Consider the following 25,914-nt stretch of genomic DNA (forward strand, 5'->3'; position numbering starts at 1 on the left):
AACCAATGGAAATATTTCAAAATACTGACTTCATTTGGTGGAGGTGGGGAGGGGAGAAGCCTGTAAAAAAGCAGTGGACCAACTTGGAACTTCTAGCTGAAGTGAGTGAGGCTGAGGGGAAGAGTAAATATGAGAAACCATGTCTTATTCATCTCTGTGTGCCACACATAGTAGGTGTTCAATAAAATCACTGAGTGCATGAACACGGACCCTTAATTCTTAGACCCAATGAAGGTTTCATAACCACTTCCAACTAATTTATAATTTAGATCACACGTTTCACAAATCTACTTTAGAATATCATTTGCAATTATGTCTTATGAAAATATGACATCAGATTTCACGGTTTTATCCTGGTCTGGTGCATGTTCCTTGGTTGCCGTAGTAACGAGTTGCCATGGATTACGCTGCAGGAGTTGCAAGGGTCAGCAAAGACCAGAGCTCTGTCATTCTTCATTCAAAGGCAATTGTCCCTGAAAAATGTGACTTGCTTCAATATTTAAGAACAGGGCACTGATATTAAACGAGAATGATACTTCGGTTAAAAACCAATAATTAACCTTGTCTTCAACTCTATGTCACACTTTAATAGCAATTTCATAAAGTGGACATTCCTCTGTCTTTCATTCTTGACGTCCTAGATAGGTTTTAAATAATATGTCTCCTGGAAAAGCACACGGGTAATCGTTGCAATTTATTTTATGTCATTATCTAAGTAAGCCCTTGAGACCTTGCAATTCCCGCGCTTCTCTCCAGGGTAATTGCATGCATCTTGGGGAGATGTGAGATGATGTTAATATTCAGAACACTATCCCTTTGAAACGATTCACAGCCTACAATGGAACACTGTCTTGGTGGCTTTCTGCAAAATTTATTTTTAGACAAGTATAAGGTATTTCCTTTCTAAAGAATAATTTTTTCTCAAAATCATAGTCTTTGATGTCGTGAGTTTACAATATGTATCCTGAAGACCAGTTTTAATTTTAATGTGGAGACTATGCAACTGGATTTTGTTACAATAAAACCCTTCGGGTTATAAATTAAGACGATCTCTGAGGCACGTAAATGCCATTCTTTTCCTAACACTTCTCACTCTTTTTTCCTCACTAAATCATTTTAAATTACTGTAGTGCTTTATACACTGTAGTACAGAACATGCTTTAGTTGCTTAAACTTTTTAACACCAGTAGAGTGAAATTTTGGCACCCATGCAAGAAACATATAAAATATTACTGTCTTTCAACACAAAGATTAGATGGTTCTCAAGATTTCACGTTATTTGAAAACATTATCTCTCGAAGTGGTCAAATAATGTTAAATAGTTATTTCTTATAACAAGACAAAGTTGGAATATACATATATATTTCATTCATATATACAAATTCAAGTAGAATTATTTTTACATATTTGAAACTTTAGTTGTCACATTAAAAAGTGAATTAATTATAAAAATGTAAAAATACATTTAAAATATTTGAAATATAAGAATCTAGCTCTTTCCTAGTCACAAAAAGTTTAACAAAAGTTTTAATAGTCTGTGTTCGGCTGGGCATGGTGGCTCATGCCTGTAATCCCAGCACTTTGGGAGGCTGAGGCAGGTGGATCACGAGGTCAGGAATTCGAGATTACCCTGGCCAAAATGTTAAAACCCCATCTCTACTAAAAATTACAAAAATTAGCTGGGCATGATGGTGGGTGCCTGTAATCCCAGATACTCAGGAGGCTGAGGCAGGAGAATCGCTTGAACCCGGGAGGTGGAGGTTGCAGTGAGCCAAGATAGCACCACTGCACCCTAGCCTGGGTAACAGAGCAAGACTTCGTCTCAAAAAAAAAAAAAAAAACAAAAGGCTGTCTTTAAATTCTCCATATGTTTATTATTTTAAAGGATAAAAGTGATTTTTCTTACGTTTTTTGATTCTAACAATCAATAAACTTTTATGTGATGCCACATTCATTAAGAGTCAGATAACATTATTGATGTTAGGAATGGAAATGATTCCCATTTGCTCAGTTATTAAATACATTGATTATATGACAGAATATTATTTTCTTTGAGAGAAATAAATTTTTTATACTTTTTATGGACTACAGAAACTCTAGGCAAGATATTTGATTTACTGGAATGTCTAATTATAGTTATAATTGAAAATGTTACAAGTGCTGTTATTTATCCAACTTTTGAGTTTGAATCCATTTTGCAGCAAGAGTGCAGAACACAGAGAAACTTTGGAAAATAAATCTGAAATTCATTATAAACGATGATCTCTTCAGTATTCACCCCTCCCCCATCGCTCCCTGTCCCCCCTCAACAAGTTTCAATGAAGACAAGCAGATTGACTATATTCTAATTAACAACCCAAAGACCTGGCTCGTTCTTTTGAATTGCCAAAATTGCTTTTGCTCCACATTCATCTGGTTTCAGAGAAGGAAAATAATCCACAATTTAAATAAGTGTATGCTAAAATTACTCCTGACGCTCTGAAATGCTTAGCTTTTCTAGATCTAGCTTTCACAGATGAAGGAGAGAAGGGTTGCACTGTTTCTTCTTGATAATTATATATTTACATTAAACATAGACTCACACTGTGAGTTCATTCTTTAAAAATTAGCTCCAACAAATGTGGTCTTTGCAGTGCTCACCCTCCTTCTCCTTGGTGCTCCTGCTGGTGTCTCCTCTCATGTACCCTACACGCCCTTTGATGTCAACAGGAGATCTTGAGGGGCAGGAGGAGGTTATTGAGAGGCATAAAAAGGAATCAGAAAATCAAATTGAAGGTTTACATCAATTAGTTAAGAACCAAATCACACAGTGCACCAACTATTTATTCATTACACTGACATATTTACCAAATGTATGTTTGCACTTATTTTAATTATGGATATTATTATTTTATGATCGTTGCCCTTTTTCCCTTTTAGGCATGGACTAGCTTTCCATATGGCGAAATCATGTTTTTAACATGTTAGTGAAGAAGGAGAAAGATCAAGCACTATTTTTAAAATAAAAGATTAGCAATTCCTTAAAATCTTTCTTTACTTATAGGAGATAATTTGATTGTAATCCACGTAAAAGTTCATAAGATTGAGCAAGCACAGATTAAGATGCTTCTAATTCAATATTATTCTTTGAAAATTGGATGCTTTTTATCTTTTCACCCTTCTTCCCTAACTATCCTTTTTCTTTTTCTGTGAGGCTGCTGGAGTGGCACTTCCTGAATGACATTTCAAGAGGGCTTTCCAAGTAAACGGCATAACAAAGAGATCAAGGCCTGCTGGGAAGCCAGAGTACATTTTTTTTTGCTTCATGAAATGAATAGTTTTAATTATGTCTTTTCTGCCTCCTCCGTATAACCTTCCAGCCTCTACCCCCACACGAATCCTAAGGCAGCAAGCAAAACACTGAGACTCATTTCTTCACACCTTTTTACCAACAAGGTTTACAATCAGTTAGGTCTCCAAGCAGGGGCATTGTTGCCCTGCACTCACACAGCCTGGGTCCCCATCCTCTGCCAGCTCATTGCTGTGAGAGATAAGCAGACCTCCTAAGGCTCAATTATGATCTTGTTTTCAGTCATGCCTCCAGGATCTATAGCAATGCCAACAACAGCTTGAAAAATGGACCCATTTTCAAAGAAGAGCTAGCTGTTGCTGTGACTGATGACTAGGGAACCTCTGGTTATTCAGGTTTTCAGAAAGGGTCAACTCTTCACTTCCAGCTAGTCTTTTCAGTACCTTGAAAACATTAAGAAGCAGTTATGCTAGCATCAGTTACACTTCTTTAAACTGCTAAGATAATTGCAAGCAGAAGTCAATGATCTCATAGGGATGCCACTTTCATATTGTGAATGAGCCAGTTTGAAAAATCTTAAATCAAGGCGTTGCAAACATTAAAGTTATTGTAATTCAGAGAAGACTTTTTTTTTTTAAAACTGAGAGTGGAAATCTCTGGTGGGTTGCTTGAAATATTGGTTTTTAAAGTTTAAAAAAACCTGGTAAGTGAATTTGTACCATCCCTTATGAAACAAACTTTTGATAGGCCACAAACTTTTAGTGGAAATGAACATTTTATGAAAACAAACAAACAAATGTATTCAGTTAAAATGTTTTGAGCAAAACTCCATATTCTCTTTTATTCAACTGTCCCTTCCACAATTATAATAGTTCCCTCTCCTTAAGTTTATATTTATTAGGACACATATAATGTTATTAGTACGATACAGAAGCACTGTCTACCTCAGAATATCCTTGCAATTCTATTTTTAAGACTGTTGATAGTGCAACCACTTTAGACTCTTCAACTGAGTGAAACTCTGTTACTTGGTATGAAGCAATCAGCTTTTTCTGTGAGCTCAGAAATCTCATCAATCTAACCTTGCCTTCAAATTTACACTTTATAGAAAAACCAAATAATATACTTACTACTTGAAGCTGTTTACCACAGTTTTTACTGGAAGCACAATTTCATGAATTTAATAAACATTGTCTAATGGTAGATTGAATGACTAAAATAGATAAATTTTTAAGGCATGACTTAAATAGATAAATATTAAGATTATAAATGGGCCACTATCCCTGAATTCTTGCAATGTAGTGTAACAGTGACACCTCACAGGAACAAAATAAAGACTTATAGTGAGAATGATGTTGGCAAAATTGACCTCTGATGCCCATATGCCACTCTCACCAACTTTATGACTTTACTGCTTCCCTCTACATTGGGGAGAATCCCCTCCCCAATGATTCTCCTAACACACACACACATGCACACACACACATGCACATACATGTGCACACACACATACTTTCTCTCTTCCAGTTCCAATGTCCTGTGGTTGCACGCTATTTTCTTGGATCTCAGTTGGTTCTTAATTGCATGCAAAGAAAGTGGATTCTTTTTTGTAAGTCAAAAGGGATTTAATTAAAGAAATATTGGGTGGATCAGAAATATTGGGAGGTTGTAAAACCTGATCCAAGGCTAATCTTTGTGAGGCAATGCCCACATCACCCCTCAGAGTTTGTCTGATAAGGATACCGCCTCCACTGGGCTGCTCCAGCATTGCTGTCCCCATATCTTTCCTCTACACCAGGAGCTCCATTATAACTCCTGTGAAATCACTGCGGCTTCCACTGATGCCGTAAAGTTGATTGTGTTAAGTCCATCCCCTGCAAAAATGGGGATACCGGGCCTGTTGCCTTGTGTTGCTTGTTTCTTTGCATTAAAGTCTTGTGTGCGTCTATTTGATTGGAGAAACTTAGATCACATGCTTGTATTCTGGTTGCACAGGAAATTGGAGAAAACTCAATTTCCTGAGCTCGACTTTGGGGAGCCAGGATTCTCAGTGTTAGAAGATTCCCAATCACAGAGTTTTCAAGAAGGTAATGGGTCTAAGAAATGTTCTCTATAGGTATTGAACAGCCTTGCAATACCACAGGCTGAATGACCCATCCCTCCATCATCCATCCGTCCATCCATCTATACATTCCTCCTTTCTTCTTTCACCCATCCCTCCTTCCATCCCTATATCCATCCATTCATCCATTCGTCCATCTATACATGCCTCCTTTCCTTCCCTTATTTATCCCTCCATTCCTCCTCCATTCATTCATATATCCATCCCTCTTTCCATCCATCCATCCATTCATTCTATATTTTAACAGCTATTGAGCATCTGAAGTGTGAGAGGGAAGATGCTGGAAGCTCTGGGTACATAAACAAGGTGCAGAAGCAACTTTGAGGCTCTGATCATCTAATGAGGAAGAAAGAGGGGAGCAAGTCTGGGTGGTGCGAGCTATGGCCGGGATACCATGCAGACCAGTGTTGGGGTATCGGGTAGGGAGCACAAACAGCCCATGTGTTCCCCTGTACTTCTCTCTATCCTCGCAGCGAGGTGCGACCTGCTGACTAGTTCTTGCCTGGGGGCCTCAGGAGGGCTGGGCTGCAGCACCTCGTGCCTCTTGTTCCCTTTCTTCTTTCAACGTGGACACCTGGGAGACCTGTGTCCAAACTGATGTGAATGCAAAATGGAGAGCAGCAGGCAGACCCGCCCTGGGCTCCTTCTAAGCAAGAACTCACACTCTGTGTGAAGCCGTTGAAGACGGCAGTGTCTTTTGGTTGTTGCAGACAGCATTAATTACCCTAATTAAAATTAGGCTGCACGGTAAATCAGGAAAGGTAGAGTTACCCAGAAAAGGGCGACTAGGAAATTTCCCCTTTCAACAATTCAGTGTAGCAAGTCAGACAGAGGAGTCTGGAGAGGAAATCAGAGGCCAGCTCTCAGAGGTCTTAGATGTGTCTTGCTATGAATTTGGTTTTTTTCTTGAGGCTCTGGGGAGTTACAGAAGAATTTTAATACCTTTTCCACCTTTCCACCTGGGGAACAACTTACCAATATCCTTTGCAGCACAGAGCTAATCTGATACACTAAAATCTGCTCTGGCTAATAAAAAAGGATCAATCTTTCAGCCTTCCCGACTTTACTAGTTCAAATATGCCATGCTTTAAGTATTATACAATTAGCCCATGAGGGTCTGCCTTGTGTAGGGTAAAGAACGACTTGTACTGAACATTGTGGTGCTCTTCAAATCACATGGAGTGTCTCATTTACAAGTCCAGCTTTGAGAAGACCAAGATATAACAACAATAAATTTATAGACCTTTTAAAAATGATGCTGAGGAAGCTCAGCCAATTCTCAGTGGCGCTCACCTAGGTTCTAAAGCATTTTACAAGGCCTGTATGTTTTTCACATATAGCACATGAGCTGAAGAAAATGAGTTTTTATCCTGTGGGAGAGGAGAAAGAGATCAGTGTTACAGTTCTATTTTATTATACAGAAAAATGCATACATCCTAAATATTTGGAGTGAATGTTAGAGAAAAAGGTATAATTTGCAGTGTTTCATAAAAACTCTCAGAATATGAAAATTAGTCTAATGTGCATATGTGATTAAAAGTCTATATCTTCTTCATATTGTAACTTCTACCTGTGGTTTCAAATCTTCATTGTATTATTTTTTTTTTATATCTTTCTCGATCAAGTTAAAAGTCATAGTTTAGCAAGTTTGACGTCCTGGGAATTTTCTATTTAGCTCTGTTGAGAACAATTAGTAACTCCTCTAAGAGTTAACTTTGGAAAATTCTTTACATTTAAATTCTAAATAACAACATCCATTTACTCAAGACCTTATGTAATTGGAGGTAAATGAGTTTGTATTAGTTTGCTAAGGCTGCCATAACAAAGTACTATAAACTGAGTGACTTAAAATAGCAGAAATGCATCGCCTCACAGTTTTGGAGGCCAGAAATCAGGGTGTCAGCAGAGATACATTCCCTTGGAAGACACTGGCGCAGGATCTGCTGCTGGCTTCCCTCCTTGCTTCTAGTGACCTCAGGCATCCCTGAGGTCTTGGAGATGGTGGAGATGGTGGTGGTCTTTCCACTGCCCCTCTTCACACCATCTTCCCTCCATGTGTTCTGACCCGTGTCTGGATTTCCTCTTTGTATAAGGACAGTCATATTGGGTTAGGGTTCACCCTGATGACCTCATCTCAGCTTGATTATCTGCAAAGACCAGACACTATTCCCAAATAAGGTCACATTCACAGCTCCTGGGGTTTGGAGAGCACCATCTTTTGGGAACACAATTTGACCCATAGCAATGTGTGTATTCCTCAGCTTTCACTAAGCTATGCTGGGTAACGACCCCAGAATCTCAAGGACTTAGCACGAAGACTTAGTCTGGCTCTCACTGCATGTCAATTGCAGGTAGATGCGGCATTGCCTGGCTCTACTCTGCCTGTCTTCGTTGCGGATCCAGGCTGAAGGATAAGTCAAGTCAAATGATCAGGCTTGGATGTCAGTGAGCAAGGGGTACACTTCTATTACAAGGAAAACGGAATAATTGGTAAAGATAGTCTACCATAATGTATAAAGACTTTTTTTTAATGTGAAAGAAAATAATAGCTTTCCTTCTTCTGCCCCGCCCCACAATATTTGTATTCATTAACCTATTACTCTTCTGATACTAATTTAGAAAATTGAACTCAGTTTATACAGCTACACCAAATACTGCTTACATTTACCACTCAACAGATAACATTAATGAAGTGCTAGGATTGTGTAGGAATCTAGGCATTTTCTCTGGAAAAGTTTTGGAGGTTAGATGACCCTCGGAAACAGGTTAATCTATCAGTGACTACACAAGTGTGGAATGGTAAAAGGGTTGAGAGTACAGTTTCTGGGGTCAGAGTCCTAGAAGGTCAAACCCCTGCTTTACCATGTTCTAGTTGAGTAGCCTAAGCCTCGGTTTCTTCATCTGCAAAATAGGATGAATGCAAGCAGCTGCCTGCCGTGACACACATTCGTGAAAGTGGCTTAGCGCAGAGCTCAGCAAATGTTCTTACAGCTGTGGGGACTGTTTCCTTCCAGTCATTCATCCAGCAAATACTATTAGTGTCTTTTATGCCAGATGCTGCACCCAGCACTAGTCCCTGTAGTGGTGCCACGTGGATGGCATAGACTTGCTTATTCTTTTTTTTTTTCCCGAGACAGAGTCTTGATCTGTCACCCAGGCTGGTGTGCAGTGGTGCAATCTCGGCTCACTGCAGCCTCCAACTCCTGGATTTCAGCGATCCTCCTTCCTCAGCCTCCCAGGTAGCTGGGATTACAGGCATGTGCCACCACGCCTGACTAATTTTTTGTATTTTAGTAGAGACGTGATTTAACCATGTTGACCAGGCTAGTCTCGAATTCCTGGCCTCGGGTGATTCGCCTGCCTCAGCCTCCCAAAGTGCTAGGATTATAGGTGTGAACCACTGCACCCAGCTGACATAGACTTTCTCTCAGTGAGTGTGATAGTCCCAGGGCTGGAAGGGGACAGAGGTTGCTAGGATGGAACAAGAGATGATGTCACCAAGTGGTGTTGACAGCCATGGGCAATAAAACTACACATGTGTATATGTGAACAACAGGATCACACTCACTGTGACTGAGACAACGTGGGAGGCCACAGGGGCTGAGACTGGACGAGGAAACAGCATACGCCACACTCACTCCTCTCAGCTGTCCGCCAGGCTCAGCGAGTGGAAGGTCAGCATAAAGTTGTAGCATTTTGTATCAAATTGAATTCGTTATTCTTTCATTGAAGCTGGTACATCAAATTTATGTTAATTAGGCCTGGTGCCGTGGCTCACAACTGTCTTCCCATCTCTTTGGGAGAAGAAGGAGGGTGGATCAGTCGATGCTAGGAGATCTAGATCGGCCTGGCCAACATGGTGAGATTCCGTCTCTACTAAAAATATGAAAGTTGGCCGGGCGTGGTGGCGGGCACCTGTAGTCCCAGCTATTCAGGAGGCTGAGGCAGGAGGATTGCTTGAAGCCGGGAGGTGGAGGCTGCAGTAAGCCAAGATTGTGCCACTGTACTCCAGCCCGGGCAACAAAGCGAGATCTGTCTCAGAAAAAAGAAAAAAAAAAAGTTAATAAAATGGTTGAATGATGCAGCTCCATTGTAATGTATCAAAGTTGTGTTGTTACCACTAATCACTATTAAAAGGGAAAGGCTTCCGTGTTTTGTTTCTGAGGGGTGGTGGTAGTGATGGGATCTAATCTGAAGAATCCCAAACCCCCAAACCTACTTTTACTGTGGACCACAGTGCCCGCTGCTGCCTTACAGGGTGATGCTCATGCCATGGCCTGGACCCAGGGTCTGAATGCATGGCCAGGTGAAGGAAGAGGGGAGAGGGAGGCCACCAGGGGAAACATCAGGCCCTCCGAGGCTGGTTCTCTATGAACAGAACAATGACCCTCTGGGAAAAGAAAGAAACATTTAGAGCCATCTGTTTTTGGGTGGTGGGGGAGGGAGTCTCGCTTTGTTGCCCAGGTTAGAGTGTAGTGGTGTGATCTCAGCTCACTGCAATCCCCGCCTGCTGGGTTCAAGTGATTCTCCTGCCTCAGCCTCCTGAGTAGCTGGGATTACAAGTGCCCGCTACCGTGCCCGGCTAATTACTGTATTTTGGGTAGAGACGGGGTTTCACCATGTTGGCCAGGCTGGTCTCAAACTCCTGACCTCAGGTGATCTGCCCACTTCAGCCTCCCAAAGTGCTGGGATTACATACAGGTATGAGCCACCGTGCGCAGCCTAATTTTCTTCTGGTAGTTTCTACAGCCCAGAATCAGAAGTGGGGACAACTCATGGCTTAGTTTCTGTCTGACAAGATGGGTTTAGAGGATGTGTGAATTCTGAGTGCTGGGAAAATTTTAATTGAAATGGTTGAGCAGATGTGGTTTCAGGCTGGGTTGTTATAAAAACGTCATAAGTAAGTGGTCATAATACCTTGTCATTGATTGTAGTTACCAGTTTCTCAGGGGTTTCTATTTGTATTTTACATCCAGAAAGGGACTCATGGGAGATGAGAGAGGGGCTGAGAATCAAAGGTCACACTGAGAGTAAACAGGAGTGAGAGTAGGGGGTTGTAACAGGGGTAAGAATTTCTGAGTTTAAGATGGTGGAGATGGAGCAGCTTCAGGTAATGCTGAAGTCCAAGGTGTGGCTGTGAGTGCTGGTGCTGGAGGAGGGTATAGCTGAAGGCCAATGGAGGTATTTGAAGTGTGAAGCCAGCAGTTTGCAAGGGCCATCAAAAAAAATGGCTCCTAAGACACTTCAAAGAGGAGAGTGATGGTCCAAGTGTGCAGACCCTCAAGGCATGTGGGTGGGGAGCAGACACCAGTGGAGGCAGCACTGTGGTCAGGGAAGTGCTAATGGAATGGTGTGGACTTCAAAAGAAACCAGCTGGGGCAGAGAACGGATCAGAGGTCAAGAGGTGACTGTAGCTGTTTTGCCTTATTTTGGAAAACTGTAAAATGGGGGAACTCTGAATTCCATTCAGGTTAGTAAGAGAACAGCACATCAGGGGAAAAGAATGGTGTCGTTCCAGAAGTTGTTGACAATAGAACAAAGATGCTGGGCTGATGATAAATGGTAACAAATAAACAAACAAATTAAAACAACTGCAAACAGATGGGAGGTGGCAGGAAATTAGGTTTAATGTATTAAGATGCCTGAAGATGGATGGCTTCCAGGCTGAAGGATTCAGTCTTCCCTCTTCATTCAAACACCCACGTTCTTCCCATTTTCCCTTTTGCTACCTTCACTGTTCGGCTTGTTCTCAAGTTAATTCTTCTTCCATAGTGGGGAGAAAAGTTGTTTTAGAAGTGCCTAAATCCTCCAGGAATTTTAGGAGGCCACACCCAGATGAAAGGTGAGTGTTCCTTCCTGGTTGTCTGTATCAACAAGGAAACGTTTCCCAGATGTCTTTAAATTTCTTCTGATGTCATCGTTAACTACATCTGCATCACACGCCTATTTCTAAACCAGCCACTGCCAAGGAGAATGGGACTGCCATTGCCACCATTGACTGCAAAGCAGTTTCCCATGAATAGACAACACATTGTATGAAAAAATGAAATTTCTGTTAAAAGGGAGAAATTGTTGAGTAGGCAATCAATAGCATCTGCTATATTTTACATTAAACAAAATAATCACACAAATATCATTAAAATCTGACTACATGTATACATATCACCAACTGGATAAATAAAAATAGAATTGTAATCTACTTCAATTTAGCCTGTGCTCCCGCTGAGCCACCAAAATTACTGTTGCTAAAGTTACGATCATGCTGCTAAAACTACTAGGCCCTTCACAGTAAGCGTCGTTCTTGACTTTTCCACGGAAATCTGTGATTTGAGTTTTCCCGAGATCGTCTTTTCTCCTGACTTCTGACACATCGTACCCTTCTGCTTTTCCTCTTCCCCCTTTACTTATTCTTTATATTTTTTCTTTGCTTGTCTATTCTACACTAGTTGTTAACCAAGGGTGATTTGGGGCCCCAGGGGACACTTGGCAAAGCCTGGAGGCATGTTTGGTTGTCATAATTAAGAGGAGGCTGCTAACTTCTGCTGAGTAGAGGCTGCGATGCTGCTGAACATTTTGCGGTGCACAAGGCTGCCCTTACAGCAACGATTATCTGGCTCCAGACGTCAGCAAAGCCGACACTGAGGAAACCTGAACCAAGCCTCCTCTAATAGGGCTTCTCAGGCACCAGTGCTGTCCCTTCTCATCCTGTTCTACCTTCTCTCCTGAGGTCATCTCATCTTTTCCCACTTTAAAATACCATTTATGTACCAACAGAACCGATTTTATTGTATTTTCAGATCTGATTTCTTTTCTGAGTTACAAGTCTAGATGTTAAACTGTCTACTTAAAAATTACATTTAGATTACACAGGCATCTCAAACTTAGTATTTTCAAAACTTACTTGACCATTCATGCCAAATGCACTCCTCTTCCTCAATTCTTCATTTCAGAAGGAGTTATTATTCACCCAGCTGTGGAAACCAGAGGCCCATGAGTCCTTCCTGAAGCCACCATTTCCACAACTATCACCATATTTGTGGTCCAACACTGAGACCTACTGCTTTTAACTCCAAAATTACCCTGACTCAGGCCCCACCTGACTGCCAGCACCCTACTTCCAGCACTGTCTCCTCTTACTTTTTTTTTTTTTTTTTTTGGTAGACCATGAGTCTTGCTATATTGCCCAGGCTTGTCCTGAACTCCTGGTCTCAAACAATTCTCTTGCCTTGGCCTCCCAAAGTGATGAGATTATGGGCATGAGCCCCTGTGCCCAGCTCACTGTCACCCCTTAACTGGCCTCCTGGCATTGTCTCCCTGCTGGTCTCCAGACATTCACTTCTACTCCCCTCCAATCTGTTCTCCAAATAGTAGCGAGGCAGGCCTTGTGAAGCTAGACCATGTCACACCCATTGCACTTGTGATAGAAAACCTAAAATCCTCAAGTCAACCTATAACCCTCCTCTCTGGTTTCAGTCTTTGATGCCTCCTGTCTGTGTTTCCTAGAGCTCTCACATTAAAGTTCAGCACCAAAAACGAGGTGCCTTCCACAACAGAAATGTATGATGCCAATGTTCTAGAGGCTAGGAGTCTGAGACCAAGGTGTGGGCAGGGCTGTGGGGGAAGGGTCAGTTCCAGACCCCTCCCCTGGGCCTCTAGATGGTCTTCATGTTCACATGGTTGCCTCCCTGTATGCACATCTGTCTCCAAATTTCTCCTTCTTTTAGGGAAACCAGTCATGTTGGATCAGGGCCCGCCCTAGTGACCTCGTTTTAACTTGATTAACTCTATAAAGACCCTGTTTCCAAACAAGGTCACATTCCTATGAATACCAGGGTTTAGGACTCCAACATAGGAAGTTTGGGGAGACACAACCCAATCCATCACACCCCTCTTAATTATCAAGGATTTCTGTATCTGTTTCCTCAGTCTAGAAGGCTTGATTCCTTACTCTCCACTTCATTGTCATCTATTCCATTCAGCCGGCAAGACTCAGGTTAAATGTGGCTTCTTCCAACAGGACAGGTCATCCTTGATGCCTCCTCTAGGTCAGGTCCCCTGTGACACTCACTCGCAGCACCTTCTGGTGTGACTTCCTGTGCTTGTAGCAATTCTAAAATATATATGTAGGTGGGGATTCTTTTTTGTTTGCTGTGTTTCTCTCCTGCATCGTTTATAAGTTCCATGAAGACTAAGACCATGTCTAATTTGTTCATCACTGCATGCCCAGTGCCTACGCAGTGGTCTACAGAAAAATACTTAAACATTTATTGACTGAACATGAATTAAAAATCATCACTTTCTTAGTCTTCTTCTCTTTCATCTTCACTTTTGATGCTTTTTTTTTCTCTCTCAGAAGGAACAGTTTTCACATTTTCTCACTAGTGTTTCTAGGTAAACCACAGCAAGCTGAGCACACGAAGCTGTTGCCGTGGAAGCTGGGGAGGTGGGTTGGATTCCTCACCAGTCAAGTGACCTTTTACCACCCCGAGGTCCATGATTTACGTCTGTTTTTCAGAAAGATCACTAATGACTCTGTCCTATGAACATTTACGTTGCCTTTTGTTAACCCACAAAGGTTACATCTTTGAATGCCAGAGTTCTTTCAAATAAAAGTTTATGAAAATTGTACCCTTGCCTGCAGTAAGGCCAATGCATATATAGATTGAATAAATGCATGTAAATTTTCTTTGCTTTTTCTTGGTATTGTATCAATTCAGTTTGATAACACAAATTATTTCACACTGATTAGAAGAGACTCACTTTCTCTCTCTATATATACACACACATACAGATACACGTATATACACACATATGTACATACATATATACACACACACACATACACATATATGTATATATATCACATAGGAAAACAAATACATTGTTACTAATAAACTCAAGTAACTTAGTATGAAAGGTTTCCCAATACATAAAGTCCATGGAAGGAGGTTTCCTCTTGCAGGTGGAGTGGGGCTGGAATGTTGGCATGCAGGGCAGGTGCGTTATTACTGATAGCAATGTCTTCATTTGGACTGGAAAAGTCAAGGAGAAAGAGTTGTACCAGTCTTTCAACAGCTTCTACAGATCCATTAAACTTAAAATAGATTAATCTCCAGAGACAGTCAACTTCCCGGACACAGCAATTACAGTGAAAGATGGCAAGCCCAAGACATCCATTTAATGGAAACCTACCGCCCAATACAGCTGCCTCCATAATTCTAGTTCTCATCCTGTGCAGGCTGCTTCTCCATCTCTGCTGCCAAACTATTCAATGCCAACTTGTTCTTCCCCTTAAAAGGCAGAGAGGGATGAATTTCTGAACTTTGCAGGATGTTCACTGGAAATGAGGCAAACTTTGGATACTTTGAAAAACATTAAATCAACTTAAAAAAAGTAAACAAAGCCTAGGAAAGCCAAATATGAGTTAGGTGACATATACCAAGACGACTGGCCTATGCACAATTACTTTGAAGACACTGGAACAATGCTTAGACCAAGTAGCTCTAATTTACCCAAGGAATGAAAGCAAAAACACACCATTATATATTTTTAAAAGTTTGTTTTATGAGAAATATATTCTGAAATAACATCCATCAAGTTAAAGTTGGATTCATGTTTAAGTGGTAGACTTGAAAGAACCTTTTATAAGCTACATAGAGTTTGGTTAGGTATAACATATTCATTAATGTTTAAAATTAATATTTATTGAGAACCGTTAAAGGGGCAAGTTATCTTCCAAAGATTGGAGGAATGTCAGAACTGAAATGGTAATTTACAGACAATCAGATCTTGTCCCACTTCCTCGAAGAAATGGAGATTTAGAGAGAAGAGATTTATTGGTCCTGTGTTATAGCAGTTTGTTATTACAGAATACTATTTTTCTCCTGAAAATAAACTCACAAAGTGCCCAACCTAGGTAGCAGCAATGTCTCAGGGAATCTGGCGACTCTTCAAAGACTTGGAAAGTTGTGTGCATTTTCTACTGGGCACGCAGCCCTTCTGGAACATGTCAGTATGTTTTTTCTTCAGGGCATCGTGCAGGACCCGTTGCCTACGGCTAATAGTCCCAAATATGTGTGTGTGTGTGGATGGATTGGAATTCTCTGCTGGCCATAAATAGGCATGTGTGTTTTGGTTCAATGTACTTTTAATAGAGACCTCGTGAAAATAAAAAATGTTCTAAAGTTATAAATATGTATATGAATATTGCAATACAACAGGCAATTGTACATAATTTAACTTTAAATACAAAAATACCTGACAGCCACGCCTAAGATTAAATAGAAGGTTTACTTTTCTCCCTAGTTTATAATTCTCTGTTCTCTTCCAATTCGTCATTTACAAGCCAAGTTCCATACTGTTAGCCAATAATTTTGTATTTTATATTCAACACATTTAATTTTGCTAGAGCTATGAAATATCATTTACAACCTTCCACAACTTATTTGCCTGTTTCTTATCAATTTCAGATCCATAATTGCTTTCTCACACCTCTTGTTGGTTCATCAGATTCTGTCTAGATGAGGCAGTCTTATTGCTGCAAAGCTGTTTAGTCATTATATCGAATTAAGGCAACGCTATGCCCCATGCACCGGATTTTTCACCTGGGCGCGTGTGTTTACAGCTTCCATTGCTTCCTTAGTGTCGTCTTCTGGTTATTTATTTATTTATTTATTTATATTTTGAGACTGAGTCTCGCTCTGCCACCCAGGCTGCAGTGCAGTGGCGAGATCTCAGCTCACTGCAACCTCTGCCTCCCGGGTTCAAGCGATTCTCCTGCCTCAACTTCCAGGTGCCCACCACCACGCCCAGCTAATTTTTGTATTTTTAGTAGAGACAGGGTTTCACCATGTTGGCCAGGCTGGTCTTGAATTCCTGACCTCAAGTGATCATCCAGCCTCAGCATCTCAAAGTGCTGGGATCACAGGCAGGAGCCACCACACCTGGCCTGTGTCGTCTTTTTAAAAACCATTAAAGAGAGGAAAATGTCTAAAGCTGTGGGTCTATTTGCTATTAGTACCATTGGCAGGACATGGAAAGTAACACCTATGTTTCCTGAGTGCTATATATATGCTACTAACACTTCTGGACTTTTTAAATGTTTTTGTTCGTTTGATCTACAGTTTAATAAAATTATTACCATCTTCCTAAATAAGCCATTTAAGTTTCATTATGTTTGAATAGAATACGTGCTTAGAAAAAAAAATCAGTTTAGTTTCTTCTCCTGAGCCTTCAGACTCAGCAAAGAGTGATATCTGGTAATGTCTGGTTGAACTCATATGTTAAAAAAACAAAAAAAACCACCAAAAGTTTGTGATCTTGTTCTTGGCAATCTTCTGTTCAGGAAACGTCAATTCCCAGTGCTTGGGTTTCTAAAAATGATGACCTCTGAAGCATGCACCAATGTCTGAAGAAGTGGGCTTAATTTGTTTAAAGTTTCAGCTATCACCATGCGGCCAGTAGCCTGGATGCACGTCTCCCAGTGTCAGGCAGGACTGTAACAGCTGAAGAAGCCATCCAGTGCTTCTTTCTCATTTTATGAGTCTGAGACTTAATGGAGTACTATACGGGAAACTGGCAAGCACCGTTTTCACCTGGGGTGGTTGTGGAGGGTTATTCCATTAGTTGGGAGTGGTTTCTAAGGAACACTTGCCGTCAGATTCCCTATTGTCAGTGATTCATTTATGTGACAACCCAGCTTGCCCCTGGCAGCGACAAAGTCCTCGCAGTAGCAGTGCTTTGGGGCTCACCTCTTACCAACAGGTGTAGGCAATAGCGCAATCCATCTTGCAAATTAAATGCGCTTAGGTATTTGTCAATTTTACTGTTATCACTGTAAGAGGCAGAAAGGGGAATTGAACCATTATTCTTTTAAAAACGATCACAAAATATGTATTATTCCTAATCAATAAATAGGATTTTCCACTGCTTCAGTTACTCCAGGAGAACAAGGCAGGGAGTTAAGGCATCTTGCTTTGCTCCTTCAAACCCCCAAAGTTGTCTTCCGTCCTGTAAAAGACAACTTGAACTTACCAGCCACACAAAGCCTGGCAGTATCAAAGGTTCATGCACTTTCTCCAAAGGGCCTGCCCTGTGCCAGGGGCTTGTTGAGGGTCCACGTATTTTTTGTCATCTTTTAATGAATCTTACTATAAGCAAAGCAATGGGCTCTGAGCCTGGAAGGGGAGACACCAATAAGAAATAAGACACAAACTTCGCAGCAACGTGTACACCAAGCCGTTCTATATAGCACAAGAAGTTGCTGATGTCTTGGACCTGGAGGAAGCTTTCTCGTTGTCATTGCAGACGGCCTCCGTATTTCCCAACGTGGAGCCTCCCGTTTCCTAAATACCTAATATATGTTCATATTCGTGTAGCAGGGCTTTTGTAACAAAGCGTCACAGACGGGTGCCGTGAACAGCAGAGATGTATTTCTCGTGGTTCTGGAGGCTGGAAGGCCACGATCATGTGATGGACAAGTTTTTTTCGTCTGAGGCTTTCTCCTTGGCTCCTAGAGGGTTGTCTTTCTCCTGCGTCTGTTCACGATCTTTTCAGTGTGTGTGTCTGTGTCTTTTTTTTTTTTTTTTTTTTTTTTTTTTTTTTTTTTCCGCCGCAGTGGGTACAGCCGCTCCTAACGCTGCTGCTTTTTGGTCTTCAGGTTCTCTTCGCTCTGGTGGAGCCGGCGGTGGCTGGCGCGAGTCATCTCAGGCCTCAGAGTCAGGGGCTTGCGCTTCTTGCCCTTGTAGACTTCCCTGAGGATTTCTTTCTGAGTCTGGTTAATAACGGTGAGAACACGGGCAAGGGACTTGCAGACGACTCGGATCTTAGAGAGCTTGGAGGCCGCGCTGCCTGTCACTTTGGCAACTTGCAGCTGGGACCGCTGCACCCTCAGGTCGCCTGTTTCAGCAGCTCCTCCTCCTCCTTCCCGCGAAGGTCTGGAGACTCGATCTTGGCCATTGCTGCACAGGCCGCCCATTCATCTTTTTTTTGTATATATATCTTATATATATATATTTATGTATACATTTATAGATATTTTAATATATTTTTATATATCTATATATAGAGACACCAATCACATTGAATTAGGGCCCCACCCATATGACCTCATTTAACCTTAATCACCTCTTTAAAGACCCTATCTCCAAATATAGTCATGTTCTGAGGTACTGAGGGTGAAGGCATCAACACGTGAATTTCGGGGCACAGGGTTCAGCTGATAAACTATGCCAAGCCTTTTATACATATTATTCTCTCATTTACTCACGACAAAATTCCTCCATGGGAAATGCTATCATTGACATTTGCAAATAAACAAATCAGGGAAGTAGAATAGAAAAATGTGGACATTTCAGGCTTTCTAATGGGGCTGATTTCCAGTCCAAGCAATTCCATGTAAGCTACGTGAACTTGGCTAACCCACTTAAACTCTGAGCATTATCACACAGAAAAAGATGAATTCCAGTGAAGAATCAGCCTTCCCTAAAAATGCAATGCTACCTGTCTACAGTTAGACAAAGAAAGTTAAGATCTCAACTATTCAAGAGATTCTTACTATTTTTCTTCTATGGATAAGCAATTGATCACTTATAAATATGAAATGTTTTACTGGACAAATACTGGGATCCTTTAAAAATGTATGTTGTTTGCGTTCTTTTCAAAGAGGCTTCTCAAGCTTTGGTAACTTATTAATAAAAGACCCATTCTCCCCTCCCATCAGAGAGGACTGATAATTATAAGGTCCTCCCTCCTACATCTGACTCATGGAGCAAATCTTTATGAGCAAAGACAGTGTTTTCCTGGAGGGAATACCTGGTTGAACTCGTGTGTTTACAAAAAAAAAGCCTGAATTTTTTTTTTTTTTCTCACTGCAACTTCTGCCTCCTTGGTTCAAGTGATTCTCCTGCCTCAGCCTCCCGAGTAGCTGACCTTACAGGCGCTCACCACCACGCCTGGCTAATTTTTGTATTTTTAGTAGAGATGGAGTTTCACCATGTTGGCCAGGCTGTGCTCACACTCCTGACTTCAAGTGATCCGCCCTCCTCGGCCTCCCAAAGTGCTGGGATTACAGGCATGAGCCACCACGCCCAGCCCCAAAGCCTGAAGTTCTGATGAGGTAACAACCTAAAGGTTGAGGATTCCAGTTTCTGACAGGTTAAGCATCTCCCTCCTTTTTTTCCATCTTTTTTTTTTAAATGATAAACTTACTTTGAATTCTGAGTGTGTGAACTTTCTATATCACAATATTCTACCTCTTACGGTTGCTGTACTGACTCAATGAAATAATCTGTGAAGAGCCAATTGCCTGGGACACTGTCAATATTTTGGATGTAAAATGATGGAGGATAAACAGCTAGTGTCCTGGGATGTAATCTCTTCAATTTCTCTGAGAATCCTCCTGTCTCAGAGCCGAGAACTTTCAATAGCTGCCGTTGCTGAGGTTTTATTATTTTGGAATCAATGAGAGTTAAAATACAATGAAACAAGATGAGGTTTTTCACGTGATAATTCTATTTCCTTACAAAATTGGACACAAAAAATATTTATTAAGATTCATAACAAGACTCATCATTACATAAATGTCTAAACTTCTGATTCAAATGAGGTACCACGAAGCTGATTACTTCCTGCAAAAAATGGGAGGCGAGCTTGTACATAAGGGAAGAATTATTCCTTTGTTTTTTGTTCTGGCTTCTGCCTAAAATGGAAATTTTCCTGAAATTGAAAATTTTCAACTTTTCTTGTTAATTGCAGTCACCACCTCTGGGAATAAACCTTAGATGCTCCGTATTCCCAAGAAGGCTCTTTCTCGGGGTCTTATAGAAGAACTCGGGCTAGCTGTGGTTCTTTTGCACTCAACTGAGAAGAGGGGAGTGGTTGCACCCTACTTTCCAGGCCTTCCTCAGGCCTGGTGCTGGTGGACTGGTGGGCAGGCAGGCAGGCAGGCTCGTCTCAGGTGACAGCGACAAACTCTTGCAAACGTGCAATAGAAAGTGGAAGGGGAGTTACCTTCCAGAGACTGGGTTAGCTTAACCTTTTCCTCCCACATTTTACTCTTCACTATAAAGAAGTAAAAAGGTCAACCTTCCCCTTGGGGCTGGTGTCACCAGTCACTTCGATAAAAGATACTGTCTGGAGTGACTTTCCAAGCCACGGGCTAAGCCTGGAGGTCAGAAAGGGTTAGGAATGCCCCCAAGGGAATTCATTCTCCAATTCCCCTCCCCTTAGGTGTCCTTAGGTTGGCCTTTGTTTGCATTCAGGCTTTAGGAACCTTTGTTTTCAGTTGGGCAGGGCTTTTTGCTGGGGTCCCACATTGTGATGTGTGTAGTGGGCTCTGAATTTTAGATGTGTTTGTTCCATTTGGTTTTCACTCTTTTGACATAGTTCAGTAGCTGAGTCATTCATTGCCTTTGCTCAAATTTCCCTGTATTTGAGCTCTGATTAATAGCTAATAGGATGAATGGATAACACTTACACAGTGCTTATGACGTGCCAGGCGCTGCTCTGAGAGCTTTACATATATCAACTTATTAATGGAAATTTCCAGGTTTCCTGTCTGCAGAATCTTTCGTATCAGGGCAATCCATATTTTTAAATTCAACCACTGCAGGTAAGAAGCTCAGATGGTGCAAAGCATAGATGCAAAGAAGAGGAATTGAGTGGCTGCCCTTCCTGAGCCTCCAGTATGAGGTAACTGTTTCATGTGGCAGGTTTTGATGGATGTAGAGAGAAGCACAGATAAAGTACTAGGGAGGCTCAAAGGACAGGAGGAACTCACATTGGGTTGTGATCATCATGGAAGAGCCACTTTGGGGACAGCAAATATTTCAAACGGCAGCAGTGGGAGGGTAGCATGAAAATCACGTGCCACGTGCAGGTACCAGAGGGAAGCTCAGGGCTTGTTCAGGGGCAGTGATAGCCAGCTCCTGACCTCCAAAGCTAGGACAGTAGATGGCCTGTTTGAAAAACCTGGGGGTTTTCCTAAGGGCAGATGACAGAAGAGTTGTTTGTATTAAATGTCAGGAGGATAAACTGTAGAGCCAGGAAGAAGAGGAAGCTGCTGTAACAGTGAAGCAGAGAGGGAAAGAACCTGGAAATGGGGCAGTGGCAATGGAAATCAAGAGAGCTCAAAGTGAGTTTGGGCTGCTGAGTCTCACAGTACGAGACAAGGAAGAAGGGAGGAGCCGCCACTGTTCCAGAACCTTTAAGGCTGGCATAATTCTGTCATTATTTACAGAAGCTGCGGATTTAGGTGGGATATATGCATGTGTCACTCTGCACATGGGAAGATAATTCTATTTGTTTTGGACATGTTGAGTCTGAGGTCCTGCTGAGACATTAGGACAGTAGAGACGTGCCAAAATGACCAAGCTGGCTCTCTGAGAATGAAAGTATTATTGAAAAATAAATGCACAGAGTAAATATAGGCATTCAACTATGTCATAGTCTTACTTCTCAAGCAGACAAAAAAAAATTATCAAGAGTGGAGTTCTTAAAGTGGTCCATAGCATGACCGCACCTAGTTATTTTCTATTATATATACGTATGTGTGTGTTTTGTGTCATTTACCTTTGAACAAATCACATGAAAATAAAAGTTACATATGTGTGTTTAGCTACTACTAAATACAGAAAACACAAAGGACAAACAGGCAAAAAACAAAAACAAAATCAAAACTGTAATGGACTCACCACCCAAAGGTAAAAACTATTAACACTTTACTGTATTTTCGTTCTTTTTCAAAAAAACTGTGTACGTTTTGCCCCGCATATTTGTAATCATAATTGTAATTTTTAAATCATTAAATCTGATTCTGACCTGCTTTTAAATCAGCTGTTGTACACACTCCCTGTGTAATCATTTCCCATTAAATATCTTTAGGGAACTTAGAAAAAAATTATAATAAGAAATAAAACAGAGCTGAAAGAATTCTACCTATTCTTTGGGCAATCCCCAAAACTTTTTTTAGTTTTTTTGCTGCTTTGCAATTTTCCAATGTTTGTACGTCTATTAAATTAAATAGAAGCTACCAGCATCTCCTTTTATTTGTTTATCTTTGGGTGTTTATCCTCAGAATGATCAGTAATTTACATTACTTATGAAAGTGGACTATCGCCCCAGATGCTAACAATAGTATAGTTTGCTAGAATTCCACATTTATGCCCAATGTACATTGGAAAATATTAAATTTTCTGCCAAGCTTCTATAAAATCTAAGGAGTACAGGGGAAATGCTTTGCAGTTTCCATCATTAAGGTAGATGAGATTAAAAAGAAATTAAACCCAACTCAAATATTCATAAATATTTTGAAGTTATTGGGGTAAACAAAATTCCTTTCTCATGCCTTTTCTACCAAAGGAAAAACACACTCGGTTCTCTTTAGTTTGTTTATATCAGAGGATACTGACCCTAGAAGCAAACACCAACCACACCTGTGAGTCTGTTCCTAGGCCATTTGACATCCAGGTGGAGCTGATTCCTGGAGAAAGTTAATCTGTAAGGATCGGCTTAATTTTCACTCATTTCTTCAGACTTTGTTTGCCTTGGAAAGCATCCTGAGGGACAGGATCCTTTAGGAAGCTTTTTGAGAAGCCCCCTTAAACATATTTTTTCCCTGCAAGGCCAGGAAGTGCCATTTTGTCGAAAATAATTGAAATTCAAACCTCAAAAAGGCTGAATTCATTTGAAAATTTGAAGTGTCCATTCAAGAAGGTTTTACATTTTGTAATGTTTGCCTTATCCACGGCATAAGGAAACATACAATTTGAAAGTTAGACTTGTTTAATTTAAAACCCATATTCTAGTTTTGTACCAGTGTTTTATCTGGTAATATTTAGTCCTAGTATATGTAGGCTGGGGACAGGATGGAGTTCAATATGAATACCACATACAAATTATATGTTTGTAATCACAGATAGGGCTATGATTTTTTCATTTTATAAAAATCAAGTTGTTTTCTTATTAATGATACAAACATCCGAACACTTTTTATAATAAACTGCTTTTTGTGAAATATTGGAAGACAACTCTAGGAATCTTTTTGTACTCACTGGAGGTACTGCTATTTAAACAATATCCTCCCCACTTATGATCAGAGCCAAAAGGTTTTTAAAACAGGATGCAAAATATTACAACATCTCATTATGGGGTTGAGGTTTCCTTTAACATCGTGTTTATGGATCTGAAAATCAAGTAAAGATAATAATTGAAGGGTTGTCTCTACTCAGCAGTTGAGATGGGAGATGAGGGAAGATGGTGTACAGCGGAAATCTGGTTACACACAGTCAGCTCTGCCCTCGTCCATGGGAAGGAGGGCAATGCCCAAGGGTTGCCTTTGTAAAGTACTCTCTTGATTTGTTCCTCGAAATTTTAAAAAGATTTAAAAAGTGTCTACCTACCCATTTTATTTTAATGCTAATTTTGAGTGGGCTGAACAGGACATTTTGATGTGTGATACTGTTCACCTGCATGATGGGTTCAGGCTGGCTCTGAGCTTTGAAAAGTCAATGTCTTTCGTGTGCCTGGTTGGTCAACTTTAATTGGCGAGCTGCTCAATTCTCCATTTCATTAAAACCCCACCAACCAAAAACAAAAGTGAGACTCTTAGTTCTTATAAAAATGGAAAAACAGAAATCAGTTAAAGTCGTATCTCAAAGAAACCCACCCTGAGAAGGAGAAACCTGGAGGCCAAGATCACATATTCTTTGACAAACAGCAAGGAAGATGTCCATCGGATATTCAGTGATATTCAGAAATGATTCCGATATTCAGAAACCGTTGGAAATAGCGAATGCATGCAGGCCTGAATACCTAGGGGATGGGTTGATAGGTGCAGCAAACCACAATGGCAGACATATACCTATGTAACAAACCTGCATGTTCTGCGCATGTATACTGGAGCTTAAAATAAAATTAAGAAAAGAAAAAAAAAAGAAATTGTTGGAAGTATTGGGAATAGTTACTTGTTATTTAGCACTTCCCTGCCAGGTTCCTTATCAGCATTATCTAATGTAATGTTCATAACAACCATATGGGATAGGATTTATTACTAACATTGGAGAGTTGAGAAAATAGACTTAAAAGTTAAATAAACTTGTCCCACATTTCCCAGCTAGTTAAGGGGTGAAACCCTGACTTGAACCCCACAGCTCCTCCTTACACAAAGCCTCTGCTTTTGCTTAATTTTTATTCTCTTCCTTTGTGCGTTGGGATCTAGCATTCTGGATAATTTAGTAACCATCCAAAAAAGGTATCTTATCCAAATTAAAAATAATTACATACAGAAAAGATAGCATTTCTATATACTAGATTTCTTAACAAGCAAATTCTTTAAAAAATTTTTTTGGAGGGATGAGTTGAAAACGACCTAGTGGGTAACTATGGTCAGGGTAACTAACCTGCACATGTACCCCCATCTTTAAAATAAAAATTGAAAATTTTAAAATTTGACTACAAATGATGTTTTTCAAGCATAATAAATATTCTCACATTATCTAATCCTTTACATAAATGATAACTAAAAGCAGCTTGAACTTAGGGAATAAAAGGAAGACATTAGGGTTTTCCCATTGCAGAGAAAAGCTGCTTTATTCCAGGACTTGGAAAAGACATCACTGTAAAAGCTTTGGGAGTGGTATCAGGCCATCTAGAGAGCTTATATTTAATCAATCGCCTATGACTTCCCTCACAATGGATGAGCTGTTCAGCTGGGTGCGGGTACTGAAGGGCAACCTGCCAGCCTCTTTACTCATCAAGCCTTAGTTTTCTTTCTGGATTTAAGAGGTCCTGGAGTCTTAATGATATTCATCTGCTATCACTTTCGGCTTAAACAGCTAATGACAGTGCATGTTATGTTTGATCAGTTCTTCTCTCCCGGAGAACGTGAAAACAGAGCAAGACGCTGACACTACGAAACGTCAGGAGAACCCGGACTCTGCTGAGGTACGGTGTCCCTGCACTGTATTTTATCAAATGACATATTGATCCGTGCCTGCCTAGGAAACCAGCGGGGGGCAAAACTGCTGAAAACTTTCAGTGCTTTTCAAATAGGCAAAGACACTTACGAAACAATATCTTTGTAATGACTCTCAGAAGCGCATCACTGTCTTTATGTGGAGAGTGATTTAGAGTAATTAAATATAGTAGTCAGTGGGACAGAAAATGGAAAATTACTAGAATAAATTGAATACATTTTCTCATTTGGAAAAGAAAACAGATACCTTTGGTGATATGGGCCCACTCTCTTCAAGAAGAGACAATTAACTCTCTTTCAATTTGTTTCCAAAAAAAGATACTTAATGATGTAGTGCCCTCTGTTGCAATTCAACTCAGAGCATTTTGTCAATCCCTTGATTTAATGACAGATGTTTAAACCTAACGGCATTGCAGAACAAACTTTAAGACGGCTACAAAGCAGATGTTCTCAATATTGTCATTTTGAGAAGCAAAAAAAAAAAAAAAATTTTATTTCACATTGCCACGGGCAAAAAGAAAATCTGTTGAA

General features: G+C 40.6%; 1 pseudogene; it reads right to left on the reverse strand.

The window, feature by feature from the left end:
• Window positions 1–14,629: 14,629 nt before the first annotated feature.
• LOC105485333 (large ribosomal subunit protein uL29 pseudogene) lies at window positions 14,630–18,368 on the reverse strand (annotated as a pseudogene).
• Between the last annotated feature and the right edge of the window lie 7,546 nt (window positions 18,369–25,914).

Source organism: Macaca nemestrina, chromosome 16 (genome assembly GCF_043159975.1).
Source record: "Macaca nemestrina isolate mMacNem1 chromosome 16, mMacNem.hap1, whole genome shotgun sequence".
Lineage (NCBI taxonomy): Eukaryota > Metazoa > Chordata > Mammalia > Primates > Cercopithecidae > Macaca > Macaca nemestrina.